General features: G+C 44.2%; 1 protein-coding gene across 6 annotated transcripts in view; it reads right to left on the bottom strand.

Annotated features, from left to right (window-relative positions):
* Positions 1-13,503, bottom strand: part of LOC105689729 (solute carrier organic anion transporter family member 74D) — a 36,631-nt gene that overhangs the window by 19,580 nt on the left and 3,548 nt on the right. For 3 of the 6 annotated variants that reach the window (XM_012406971.3, XM_020854459.3, XM_020854461.3), the window contains one exon: positions 4,154-4,239. The exons of 1 other annotated variant lie outside the window; for it this stretch is intronic. The gene's annotated coding sequence lies outside the window, so the exon portion shown is untranslated. Of the gene's footprint in view, positions 1-722; positions 1,600-4,153; positions 4,240-8,075; positions 8,339-13,503 lie in introns of those variants that run through there. 2 more of the 6 variants (XM_020854460.3, XM_012406973.4) reach the window with 2 other exon arrangements.

Genomic DNA, 13,503 nt, shown 5'->3' with positions numbered 1-13,503 from the left:
ACAAGTTGCTCGTTTTTTACAAATTTTTATTTATCATTTTCGATTTTGCCTTCCTTCTTTTTCCCTACCCCCCCTCCCATGTCCCTTCTGGGCACGAGGTGGGATTCTCTTCGCACACGGTTCTATCAAACGACCGTCTTAATTCATAGGGGGGAAGAAGAAAAAAAAGAAAAACCGAATAGAATAAATAATCAAACGCGTACATACGTTGTATTTATACATATATATATATATATATATATATACCTCTCATTAATGTCGATGTGTACGAACGCGTTTCATTGATGGACCAATATTTTTTGTTTTTCACGCGGATATTTATAGTTTTCTCTTTTGTTGTACGGCTGTAGCGCGAAAATTTTTACACACGTCGAATTGTGGGAAATTTATTTGTCGCTCGTTAGCGATCTTCAACACGTATTCGTTATCTACACCGTCCGAAAAGTATAAGACGTGTACGGTGGTTGCATCGGCTTTCGCACATATTTAATTCGTATCTCGACTACTGCATAATTACATACGTGCGCGCGATGTGGAGTGCAATCGTGTCATGCACCCTGCAGATAAAACCCTTCTTCTTCTTCGCTTGCGTATTTTATTAATCGCGTTCGTTCGATTCTATAGAGTTTTATTGGCTCCGTTCGATGGAATTTCGAAATCGATTTTCAATCGATGTGGAGATATTGAAAATTCCGCGATTTTTATTAAGAAGAAAATCTTACTTTTCGTCGTCGGTTCTCCTGGTGTTGACGAGTTTTACATTTGCCGCTGTTTCTACTTCTCGTTCATAGTAGTAGCTATTATCGCTCAGCAGACGACTTTGGTTATCACTTTAACACCGAAACAACCGCAGAATAAAAAGAATTGCGTACATTCACGTACGCGAAATGTGTTTCATTTATTCACAGCTAACTACACACGATCGACGGTCGAACTGTTAACGTTAAACTCGACTCGATATTTCATATCCATTAATTTCACTTTCTTCGTTGTTCACATATTACGATTGATATTTTTTTATTTTTTTTTTATTGGGTAATAGAGAAACGAAAATAGCAAAAAAAAAACAAACAAACAAACAAACAAAAAAACAAAAACGACACCCAACACTCCGACGCGAATTCACTCGGAGATTTTCTCTCTTTTTCCTATCGCAGATACACGTGTTTTCGTAAATTTTTTACAATCATATTAAAAACGAGCATACACGTTCACGATATATTTTATAATTCCGTTCCAGTTGTTCGCTTGCGTGTGTCCGTTAATTATTATTTAATTTCTCATTTTACGCGTCGCACATCGAAATCGGATGGAATTTTATCAATTTCCCTCGTAGATCTGTTTTTTACGAAGAAAGTTTTTCACTCCGCCGCCGCCGCATTCCCGTGTCCTCTCGCGGATTTCTTTTCGTTCTCGTTTTTCGTAACGCGAGCAAAACTTTTCGCGCAATTTGACATAATATTCTATCGGGGCCCGGGTTTGACGTATATCGAACCGTTGTTCTTCCTCCACTTTTTTCCTCCGAAGAACAAAAAAAAAAAAATATTCCCGTCAGAGATGCTAGCCGTTGTTCGGTCAGCGCGCGACTGACGATCAGTAGAATCACCGGGTTATAGTCAGCCGAATCGAAAGCTCCGCGGGACGAGACCCGGCGGCCGTCCTCTCCTCTCCTCTCCTTCGTTTCGTTCGCGTTCCATTCGTTTCGTTGGTCGTTTTCTCGACTCCGCCGGGCTCCTCTCTCTCTCCCTCCCTCTCCCTCTCGCCGATCGGGGTGTATAAAGTGCAAGTGGTAAACGTAGAACGCGAGCCAGTAGTAAATGTAAGCGGTAGTCGGCCCCAACGAGTGACGTTGGTGGTCGGCCAAAGCGGAGCGAGCGAAACGGACCAAAAGCCAAAAGCTACACGCAGCGGCATCGCCTCCTCCTATTCCGCGCTAGCGGCCGACCTCACACCGTACCCTAGGCGACGTCGTCGTGTCGCTTCGGATCTCCTTTCGATCCGCCGAGCCTCGTGCCTACCCTCCCATTATTCGATCATACGGTTCGATCGGGCGCGCGAAAAATACCCCGTGTCTCTCGAGGGGTAACGCGCGTAAACGCGCGCACGTGTGACGATGTAAAATATCGAACGTCGCGAGACGTCGTCGTAGTCGTCGTCGTCGTCGCTCCTCGTACTTTGTAACGTCGTCGTTACGTCGTGTTACTTACGTACGGACTACTCGTATCGTTGGAGTTGGGACTTCCGCGCGAAACTCACTTGGTAGCCGAGGCACGCGCTGTGTCGAACACATCCTAGTACATGGTCTCACCTTAACGAAACGCGACTCGCGCCTCGTCCTCGCGTACGGCGCGTCGGGAAAACGTCGCGGATAACCAGCGGAGGCGACGGAACCCGGCCACGCCTACGGGTGCCGTCCGCCTAATCGTCGCTTAAACGACACACGCTCGAATACCTCGTTCTATTTACCCGCGAACTAGGGAAAAACACCTCCCTGCAGAACGACGTCGGAGCTTTGTCCCGGGGTGAAGCAGTCGGGGCGCCGGGAAACGGGGGGAAAAATCTGGACGAGGCACCCCCGAAGTTCGTCGAGGTGTCGGAACGGGGGAACCTCGGAGACGGGAGGATTTTTTCTTTGTTTCGTGAGATTTAAAATTTTTCACCTTCTGGCGCACGAGCGTCTCCTCCGACAGGCGCCCCTCCCCCCCGAAGCGAGGCACGTTACGCCGCGGCGTTACGGTCCCGTTATATTCGCCTTTAAAATCGCCGTCAGAATGTTCTATTGACCGAACGGTAGATTAGAATATGTGTATAGTCGTGTAGGAGCTGCGTCCCGACGCATCACGGACACAATCTCCGTTCGAGTGGTTCGTATCGAACGTAACGGCGTACGGGTGCTGCACCGTCGCGACGCTATGATCGATTCGCGAGACACTACTCGTTGCGCGAAAAGTCTCCGCTTTTTTTTCGCCCCGCTTCCCCAAGTATACGGGATCCGTTTCGTCCATTTTCCTCTTACGCAGGCGAGGCGCGTATCGCTCGTCGAACAAAAGCGTACGGGACGAAACACAAAAAAAGGTAATTTGAGAAGGGTAGAAAATCCGACCTTGAAAAAATTCGGTGGCCAGCGTCGCGGCTTGCCCAGGTGGACGGAAAAACACGAAATATAAAAATTGGGGACGAAGAACTTTTTTTTTTCTAGCCACTGGTACCTAACGCGCGAGTCGTGCACGCTCGAGTCTACGGGGCACATGTCTACCATTTTTTCACCCGGCGTATTATTTATAACGGCGAGCCAGAGGCGAGGGGAAAATGTACGGGAGAACGACTGACGGAAAAACCTGACCTACCTCCAGCAAAACTCGACCCACCGGCGCGCGAGGCTCGGGTCGATCCCGGGGATACGAAATTAATATCGTCAAACCCTATTCCGCTTTGTCTTCGTTTTTTCATCGCTTTCTACGCACCTGAATACATAGATTCAAAGGTATATATACTTGGACTCTGGATATCGATAACTTTGACGATTCCTTCGCCTGGAGTCGAAGAAAGCGCGAAAATTAATATCCTCGTTATTTTCGAAGCATTGTTTCTTCGCGTGCCGCATCCGTGCGCAACACTCGATACACGGACTCGATATTACGCGCAATTATTCGTATCATTGATAACAATTAACGTACGTATCGCGTGGCTGCGTATATGCGTTTTGTCGTTGCACTAAAACGCAACTATTTCGTACACGCGTATACAATATGCGCCTACCTACGTACGTTATACATACATACGTATAGAGAAGCTATGCAGACGACGGATAGTTAAGACTGATTGTCCAACTATTTTGTTATCGAGTATAATAAAGTCTAATCAAATACTGCGTGATCCGAACGTCTCGTTCCTTATTAAATTGGTAATAATAATGACGACGACGACGATAACAATAACGTCGAGTGTATCGGTCATAGCTGCACCGCTGCAATTAATCGTGCAGCGGGACCTCCTAGTAGGTCCTGCGCGGAGAACTCGCGCGAACGCAAATGTCGAAACGACGTCATCGCGAGGACGTTTACGAACGCCGATCGTTCGAGCGAATATCAAAAATCGAACAAAACAAATACACGCAGGTGCGATCGAGTATCGAAAAATCGGCAAAACTCACCCCCGACACCGGTGTCCCTCGGATCCGACATCCGCTCGGTCATAATTCCGTTGCGATCGAAATTCGAACCGACCCCCCTGGACAACCTGAAACAAAAAGATTCGCATCCGTCATACGCCGTTCGTTCGCTGTCCTCGCGATGCGTCGTTTACGCACCGATAAATCGGGCGTAGATAAGACACCCGAAGCGTATCGCTCGCGATACGCGCTAGTCGCGCCTCTGAATAATTTCAGTTCTAACGCGCGGCGTGCACACATGTGTTAACCAACGTCGATGGGATGCGCTCTGTTGCAACGCGCGACGAGCAAGTTCATTCAACCTTGTGCATTAGATCTAATGTCGCGTCCGCGAACGATCTAACGTAACGAGAGAAACACGCGCGCGCGCGATCCCATATATCTCGTCGTCGGCAGAGTTTGCGGCGCGCGGCGATACGCAACCCCTGCGGCAATTTTCCCCCGATATTTCCTGATGTTCGAGGACGTCTTTTTTCTTTTTCCCTCCGCCGGCGTCGCGCGGCTGAAGGCAGCGAGAATTTTCGAAGGCGAGGAACACCGGAGATCGCGACGGATTGACGAAAATGAATAAAAGTACGACTCTCGCCAATCGCGACGCATCGGGAGGGGAAAAATCGCAACGGCGAACGCGTGTCATTTCTACGTCCCTGTGCGTAATTAAAAGCGCGCGCGTATATTTTACGAGTTTGCGTACCCTCGCAAAGTGCATCGCGTCCGACGGAACGCAATTTGATGGGTTGGCGGACCGACGTGAGCCGGGACTGTAACTGCACAGTTTATACCAGGAAATGCTAAACGAACGTCTGCCCCACATTAGAGCCTCCCCTCGTCGCGTCGCCGCGGCGTAACCCGGGGGATCGGAACCGCGGGGAAACTCGACGTTTTCTCGTCCGATTCGCGTACGTTGCGTACGTTGCGATCGAAGGGATTTTTTATACGGATAGAGATGGAGAAGAGAGGAATAAACCCGCGCGAACTTTGAAAAAAAATTGACTCTCCTCCGGGCTGATCGTTCGATCGAAACGTTGCGGCAAAGACGACTGCGTCCAACGATCCTATGAATCTGTTTTGTACGTATACGCGATCGACGGGTACATAAAATTACATTAGAAACGACGATAGGAATAACAATAAAACAACACGTACGCGACATTCCGTTGGTTAGTTTTACTCCCGACCTCCGCATGACCCAAATTATAATTTCTGTATCAATGAAAATATGTTATCTCCGCTGTAACAGATACAAGCGTACGTACGTCGATCCGTCATGGGAGAATATCGAGTACATCCAATAACTGCGCACGTTACGCGATTTACCATCGAAGTAATTCTCTCTCTTTTCGCTACCTTACAGAAACTCCGAGATGAACGATTCAATCGTTCTTCTAAGAAATCTACTAGTTTATATCTGTACTTACATTATATTTCTGCATTTTATCGCAACATCTCGATATGTGGTTCTGAGGGTTGAAAAAATTTTGTACTTGATATTTTAAGGTAACTCACTCGTTTTTTGAATAAATCATTAATCAAGTGCGGTACTTCCAGCAAAAGAATTTTCGCTGTTGGGAGCAGAAAAATTGAGACACGATGGGTCGTAATATTCGACTTTCTCAATTCACCAGCAAACCCGAACTCTGCTGGAGTCAGCGTAGCCAGCAGCGTAGCGCTTTGTTGTGAGACGTCACCTTCAGGGCTGAGCGCAGAGGTTACGCCCCACAACAAACCCCCACAACCGTGGCTACCTGACTCCAGCTAAGCTCGGGTTTGCTGGTGAATTGAAAAATTCGAATATTACGACCCATGCATGAATTGCGACGCATCAAAGTAGGCCTACGACTAAAACCAATCGATATGTCTTATAATTTTCTGCTCCCAACAGCGAATAATCGATGATTACTCGATCGATTGCATGAGTAGATGATTTTGGCTTTCAGATTTGGATTCCTGAGCCCAAATACGAAAGAATAGCATGAAAAATCCTCGAAAAAATGTTGATTTTTCCCCAAAAATTGAAAATTTTCCAAGGGTTACCCGTTTGGATTTTTTCAATTTTTGCCCAAAATTTTTTATTTTTTAAAATTGATTGTATTCCACTTTTCTGACGTATTTTGACCTCAGGAATCCGAATCTGAAAGAAAAATTGATCTATCTCTAAAATTGACCGAGTTATCGCCAATTTTCAGCTTTTTGGGGTCAAAAATAAAAAATTGATTTTTCAGTCTATCTTACTGTAATTTGAACTCAGGAATACGAATCCGGAAGAAAAATTGATCTATCTTGAAAAATGACCGAGTTATCCTCATTTTTTCGCCATTTTTACCATAAAAATGAAGATATCTCGAAGGGAAAAAATCGTAGCTCAATTTGGACGACGGATTCGTGTTTCTGAGGTCAAAATACATAAGAAAAGTGCCATACGATCAATTTGAAAAAATAAAAAATTTTGGCCAAAATTTGAAAAAATCCAAAGGGGTACACCTTGAAAAAATCTCAAATTTTGACCAAAAATTTTTATTTTTTAAAATTGATCGTATGGCACTTTTCTTATGTATTTTGACCTCAGAAACACGAATCCGTCGTCCAAATTGAGCTACGATTTTTTCCCTTCGAGATATCCTCAAATTTATGTCAAAAATCGCGAAAAAATGGGGATAACTCGGTCATTTTTTAAGATAGATCAATTTTTCTTCCAGATTCAAATTCCTGAGCTCAAATTACATTAAGATAGATTAAAGAATAAATTTTTTATTTTTGACCCCGAAAAGCTGAAAATTGGCGATAACTCGGTCAATTTTAGAAATAGATCAATTTTTCTTTCAGATTCGGACTCCTGAGGTCAAAATACGTAAGAAAAGCATATTAGACCCAATTGAAAAAATGATTTATTTGTTGCTCAAAAATCGATTTTTTTTTTGGCTTTTAAAGGGTAATCTCACGTGTAATCAGCTCAGGAATCCAAATTTAAAAGCCAAAATCATCCACTCATGCAATCGATCGAGTAATCATTGGGTGGAAAAAAATTTTTCAACCCACCCTAGTACATATGGATGTATAGCGTGTTCGGAAGTGGCTGGACTGTTTTCTATGCCTTTTGAAAAATCAATAATCAATTTAATTCAAATTTCATTCTTCGCACCACCACCGATCAGACGCGTTTCACGCAGACACAGCCGTAAAGTCGATCGATCGATTTTATCATACGTCGGATTGATAAATCGATGAAAACGACAAAGGTTGGTTATTCGAAAATTACTCGATTATTCTATAAATATTTATTCCACTTCATGTTCTCGTTCTCCAAAAGTAGGTAGTATACGATTAGAATTTTAGCGCGGTCATATATACAAGCTGACAAATTAACATATAAGCGGAAGTGAACGAACACCGACAATACATGTGTATACAAATGAAAAAGAAATAAAAAAAAATTCCTCCATTTTCTACACAGATATATGAAACACATCTATATTCACCTATAACGTGAAGTTCTGATCTATTGAATTATTGATAACCCACTTGACGCCGATTCGGTATAATACCGCCGGCGAATTTCGAATGAATAAACTTTTGCGTCGCGAGCAAAGTTTTCGATTTTTTTCCCCTCAAGACGTGAAACATCGCGACTTGTATACTAGCCTTCGTACGTGTGTACGCGCAATAAAAAAATCGGTGGGAATTCGTACGAATCGAATCGTTCGATTATAACTTACGAGGGACGAATCGGAATTCCTCGGCAGCAGTTTCGTATAAAAATCGAGCAAGACACTCGGCTGTCGACAGTTGACACGGTAATCTCCGTATCGGCCGTCACTCCCGCATGATCGAAGACATAAGAAAACTGCACGTCGAATTAAACTGACGCGATGAGACCGACAAATTATTTCCGATCAACGAATAATACCTTTTTCTTCTTCTCCTTCTTTTTCTTCTTCTTCTTCTTCTGTCTCGTATTACGCGCGCGCTGCAGTCTAAGGGTCGTTCGGGTTATTTCAATACAGATGTCGGGTCCCGGATCGGACGAAAGCAAAATTGAAGCGAACAGCTCTTTCTTCTCCTTTTCTGGATTGACACCTGCATAGGCTGCGGAGGTTCCGGTTTCTCGATATCGAGAGTCTGGAACAACAACCGCTGCCCCGACGACGATGACGATCGCTATGACGAGGACTACGACGACGATGATTTTGAAAATAGAAAGACTAGAGATCGTCCGGTGAAAGGGAGGAGAAAGAGGGACGTTGAAGATCCGAGGGGGGGGGGGGGAATCGACTGTGGAGTAAAAGAGAGAAGAAATCGAAAAAAACGAGGAGAAGAAGCAAATAAAGGAGAGAAGGATCGAGCCGGCGGGGGAGCAGCGGGAGGGGCGGGAGGGAAAAAAAGGGAAGCAGAGGGGCTGCGAAGAGCAGCGGCACGGGACGCGGCAGACGGCCTTGTCGTGTGACGTCACCAGCCGTCTAGACAGGGCACGGTGCTATAGGCAGCAGCAGCATCGTCGTCGTCGTCGTCGTCGTCCTCCTCCTCCTCCTCCTCCTCCTCGTACCCGAGCATCGCACGTCAGGGGGATAAGCGAGGAGAAGTGCAGCTCCCGTCCGTTGCTGCAGCTTTGAAAGTTTTACCGAAAAACTCCAAAGTCGAGGGGGGTTGGTCGTGTCCGGATCCGAGAAAACCGAAGGCGACCGTAGCGGCGTCGCGATGACGCAAGTCGCATGTACTCTACCTGTAATTTATCCCCTGACCGGAACGGTCGTTCGTCTTCTCGAAAACGCGTCGCGACCGCGCCGCGGCAAAAAGAAGTTAAAAAAACGAAGAGAAGAAAGAATCGAACGAAACCGCTCGAAATACGAATTAATAACGAGGAACAAATATATCGGGAGATTTCGATGCCGGTGAGCCGGTAGATCTCTTCTCACGTGTTTATCTCTTTTTGCCCGGTTTATTTCATCGTTTCCCTTTTTTCCCGTAATCTTCCGAAATTTCGGATCTCTCGATGTCTCGAGAAAATAGCCTCGGCGACGCATAACGGATCGGTTGAGAAATTCACCACGCGAAGGAGGCGAAAAAGAAAGCAAAAAAAAAAAAAAATAAAATAATAATATCCAAACTCGGTTCGCGACAAAACTTTCGGGAGAAATCTTGCAGCGTTCTATGAATGGCAGATCGTAATGTGGTTATAGAATTTTCGTACAGTCATAACCGATCGTCGACCCTACGTAATACACAAGTATCTACGTCCGTGTGTGTATATACGCGAAGATCGGAGTATACAGTTTATAAAAAAAAGATTTTAAAAATCCGAGGATGAGAAGAGGAGATGACGATAAATCGTTATACGAACGTACGACGTGTGCGTGCTATCGAATGATATTTTTGTTTTTTTTTGGAAAGTTAATCGATAACAAATTTTCGATTACAATCGCAACGGTAGAGAAAAAAATTTCACCCGCGTCGTACAACACACGTATATTCGTATTACACAACTTATACAACGAGAGTTCGGTGGGTGTGCGTCATTATTAATAAAATAAAGGAAATAAAAAAAATATGTTCACACGGACACGCGAGCGTGTACACGGTATCGCGGTGTAGTTCGCCGACACCGATCTCCTAGGAAATCGGCAAACTGTTTTATATGCCCGTTCGGTGGATATATGTATATATACATAGGTATACGTGTACCGGTCCTACGCGTATCGGTTAAGCGAAATCCATCCTCGAAAGTCAAATTAATCGTACCCGCGCGTCTTCCTTTCTCTTTATTTATACGTACGCGAATGTTGTACGTACGTACGTACGTATCCTCGAATATTCCGTATCTGGTTAAATGTGAACGCGGATTGTTGTCGTTGTCTTTGTTATTACGACGATTGAATTAGCTGAGAATTCTTTAAAAAATATCGCGAGAAATAATTCCGAAAGAAACGGGGAAAAAGAAAATTAAGGATATTATATAAGCGGGCATCGTACGTACGTACGTAGGCCACCGCACGCGTACACGTATCGGTACACGCGCTGGTCGGAGGTGTATAAGGTAACCAAGACCTTTGCGTATAAAATAATTCCTCTGACCGCACCGTAAGATCGTTGGTATTCTTGAAACGATTTGCTTCCTCGTTCCAATAATGGTCATTCGCCTAATAGCAATTTGCTGTTCCAACTCCCGGCGTCATTCTCGCCATTACATACGTATGTGCCGCGGGTAATTCGATCTGTAACACGCGGAACGCGTGTACGTACGTACACGTATCCCGTGTATCGCACGGGTGTAACGAAACTGGTGCGCTTCGTAACTGCGATCAAGAAATTTTTCAGCAATATTCTGAGAATTTTTCATCTCGCCTCAGAACGTCCGCCGCAACGCGATACGATATCGTAGGTAATCAGCGAGATTCGTTCGTCAATTTTGACAAAAATATACGAGTTGATTTCTTTATCCAATCTTATTTTCATAACCCCTTCGAATTTTTCCGACAAATCAATTCGCCTGTGAATTTAATTCACGCCCGCGTTCCTAGTCTCCGCTCGTAGTCAGTTATTAGCCCGTCGCGGGATGTTCGCGTGGGAAGATGACAATGCACCCGCGACCTCGTGCTCGATACCAAGTAGACGGGCAGGTAGGTAGGTGTAGATAACTAAGTAGGTAGGTAGGTAGGTAGGTAGGTAGGTAGGTGAGTGTGAGCATTGAACGCGCGTATAATTTCGAAAAAAAATTAAATAACAGTAACGAGAGTAGAAAAAAAAAATAAATAAATAAATTACAAACAATCAGCGGTTGTTCGTTTCTCGTTCGATTTTTCAACTTAGTTTTTTCGTTTCGCTCAGCATCGATCATCCTCCGGTATCGATAAATGTGTACCGGCTGGAGTTGGGTATTACTCGGAACGACAGAAGTTATAGGCAGTTATTAGGTCTAATCTAGAGCGTAGAATCCAGAAGGTTAACAAAATCAATAGTGCTGGTGGCGCGCAGGGGATCGGGGTTTGGGGTTCGGGGTTCGGGGTTGGGGTTGAGGGTCGGGGGGTCGAGGGTAGGCCGGGCATTGACCTTTAACCGGGACAACTGCACTTCTCCCAGGAATACGTTCTTACACATGTGCGCACGTGTGCCACGTATTCGTAAAAATCGGAATTCGTCCATAACTCGTCTACGTATACCGCGTGCGCGACGAACGCGAATCTTATGGTCTCGCGCGGTTATCATTCGGTCGGAGCCGATTATCCGCGTTGAAGTTCTGCGAGAAGATGCGCCGCGTTTCACGCGTTGCATATCCCCACGTAGAATCCGCGTTGCGTTATGTACCAGCGGGTATACGTATACCGCATATGACCGGGAACGCGTGAATCTATATACCCGGTTAAATATATTGGCCGTGCGTAAATAATTGAGCATGTCTCTCACGTCTAAATCACAGTTAGAATATTAATTATACGAATGGTACACACATGTAGGAAGTACATAGCCGCCGTACAACGGCGACTGTATGTGCTCACTGTCGTTCATCGGTCTATGGTAGTTTGAGCCGTTGCGTAACGAAGCGTCTTCGGCTTCGTCCCCGTTCTTTTCCACCACCTTCGTCTCGATGTTCTGTGATATTATTTTTTTTCCTACACGCACGCGGAATGCCATCCGCGACTCGATACCGAGTTATCGCACGATCCCTCGGAAATTTCCTCGCCGCGAAAACTCGGATTCCAAAATCTTCTCAATCTTTGAGATTTTTTCTTTACACGAGTCGCGGATCATCCGATCACCCCCCTCGAATTACCGACGATTTTTCGTTGTTTCGATTTCGAACTGCATCGGAATTCGTATCACCTATTGTCATTCTCGCGACGATACGGTACGTGATTTCAATTCGTCTGTGTAAAATTGTAAAATTTCTTTAAAAAAAAAAACTAATTTCAAACAAGTTTTAATGACATTTTGACAAATAAGCCAAACCATATTACAACGACGTACACGTACGTACACACCCGAATGGGTATTTACTGAATATATAACGAAGAAGATCTTGACGATTATTATTTATCAATATAAATACATACATATACGTGAGTATGTGTACATAATATGTATAATGAAACCGCGCTTGCGATTGTCCCAGATTTTCGAGTCACTGAACCCAAATCCGGTTTCCACATACGTGTGTATACACATATTTGAAAAATGTCATCACCCAAAAAAGTACGTATACTTTTTGAAAGCAAAAAGAAACGAAATTTAAAAAAAAAAATTACCGATCCGTCGACGCACGCGTCTCGGCCCGATATTTTGTCGCTTAAACAATTATCTCGACCGCGGTATCGCAACGACTGATTTGCGAATGCCGCACTCCACGGAAGAATGACGAATAACCGAAAAGAAGATGAAGAGAAGAAAAGGGGACGAAGAACGCAAAAATCTTGTAAAAAAATTTTTCAAACCACGCCGGTAACGAACCCCCAATTATCTTACAATACGTACGTACGAGTATCACCTGTTCCACTCGTTATTTTTTTTTCGTTTCGGCGATTTTTCATCGGTAATTACCATCGAACGTTTGATGTACGTGGTGGGACTTGGCGAATTTTTTCGCACCAGACGTTTTAATTCTCATTTTTTTTAATTACCTATTATGTTACCTGGTATCCACCTCTCGGTTGAAATACACGTATATCTGAGCAGGAAAAAAGACGCGTCTCTCTTCTTCCTAACCCGCGTGCATATGGGTATCAGCACACACACACATGGCGCAGAGATCTTATCCGTATTTGGTGAAAAGTGATTATGTACACATTATACTTATGTATCGATATGTGTACACATACGTATAGTCACGGTATACGTATGTACCGGTGTTAATGAAGCGTATAGACTCGAAACTTCTCTTCACTTTTCTCTATTTTTTTTTTTTTTTTTTCTTCTCTATCTCGTTTGCTTTTTCTATTCCCGCTCCGATCTTTCGGTCTCACCGGTAGTTGACTGGCACATTACGCAACGAAATCAATATAATAATAGCAATGATAATGCATGCCGAAAATTAAAATGAACCAAGGTGGAGAAAAAAAAAAAGCAGAAAAAAAGAAAGAAGAATAGAAAAAGAAATTGATGTAGAATGAAAAGAAAGAAAAATCAGCAGACTAGAAAAATTAAAAAACTGACCAGTTTAAATTAGGCGTCTAGGTATGCAAACCGGCCGGTTTTGTATTCCCGATATTATAACACGTACGTGCAGTGATCGCATTATTTTATTTGTTACTTCGCGTGATAAAAGCCGAAGAATGAAGACAAAAAAAATCAGAAAAGGAATGAAATACGATCGGAGAAGGTGACTTTAGCAATTTTCGGTCCCGTGT

The sequence above is a fragment of the Athalia rosae genome, chromosome 7 (assembly GCF_917208135.1).
Source record: "Athalia rosae chromosome 7, iyAthRosa1.1, whole genome shotgun sequence".
Classification (NCBI taxonomy): Eukaryota; Metazoa; Arthropoda; class Insecta; order Hymenoptera; family Athaliidae; genus Athalia; species Athalia rosae.
Note: the sequence above shows the minus strand (reverse complement) of the source record. Positions and strands in the feature narration are given on the sequence as shown.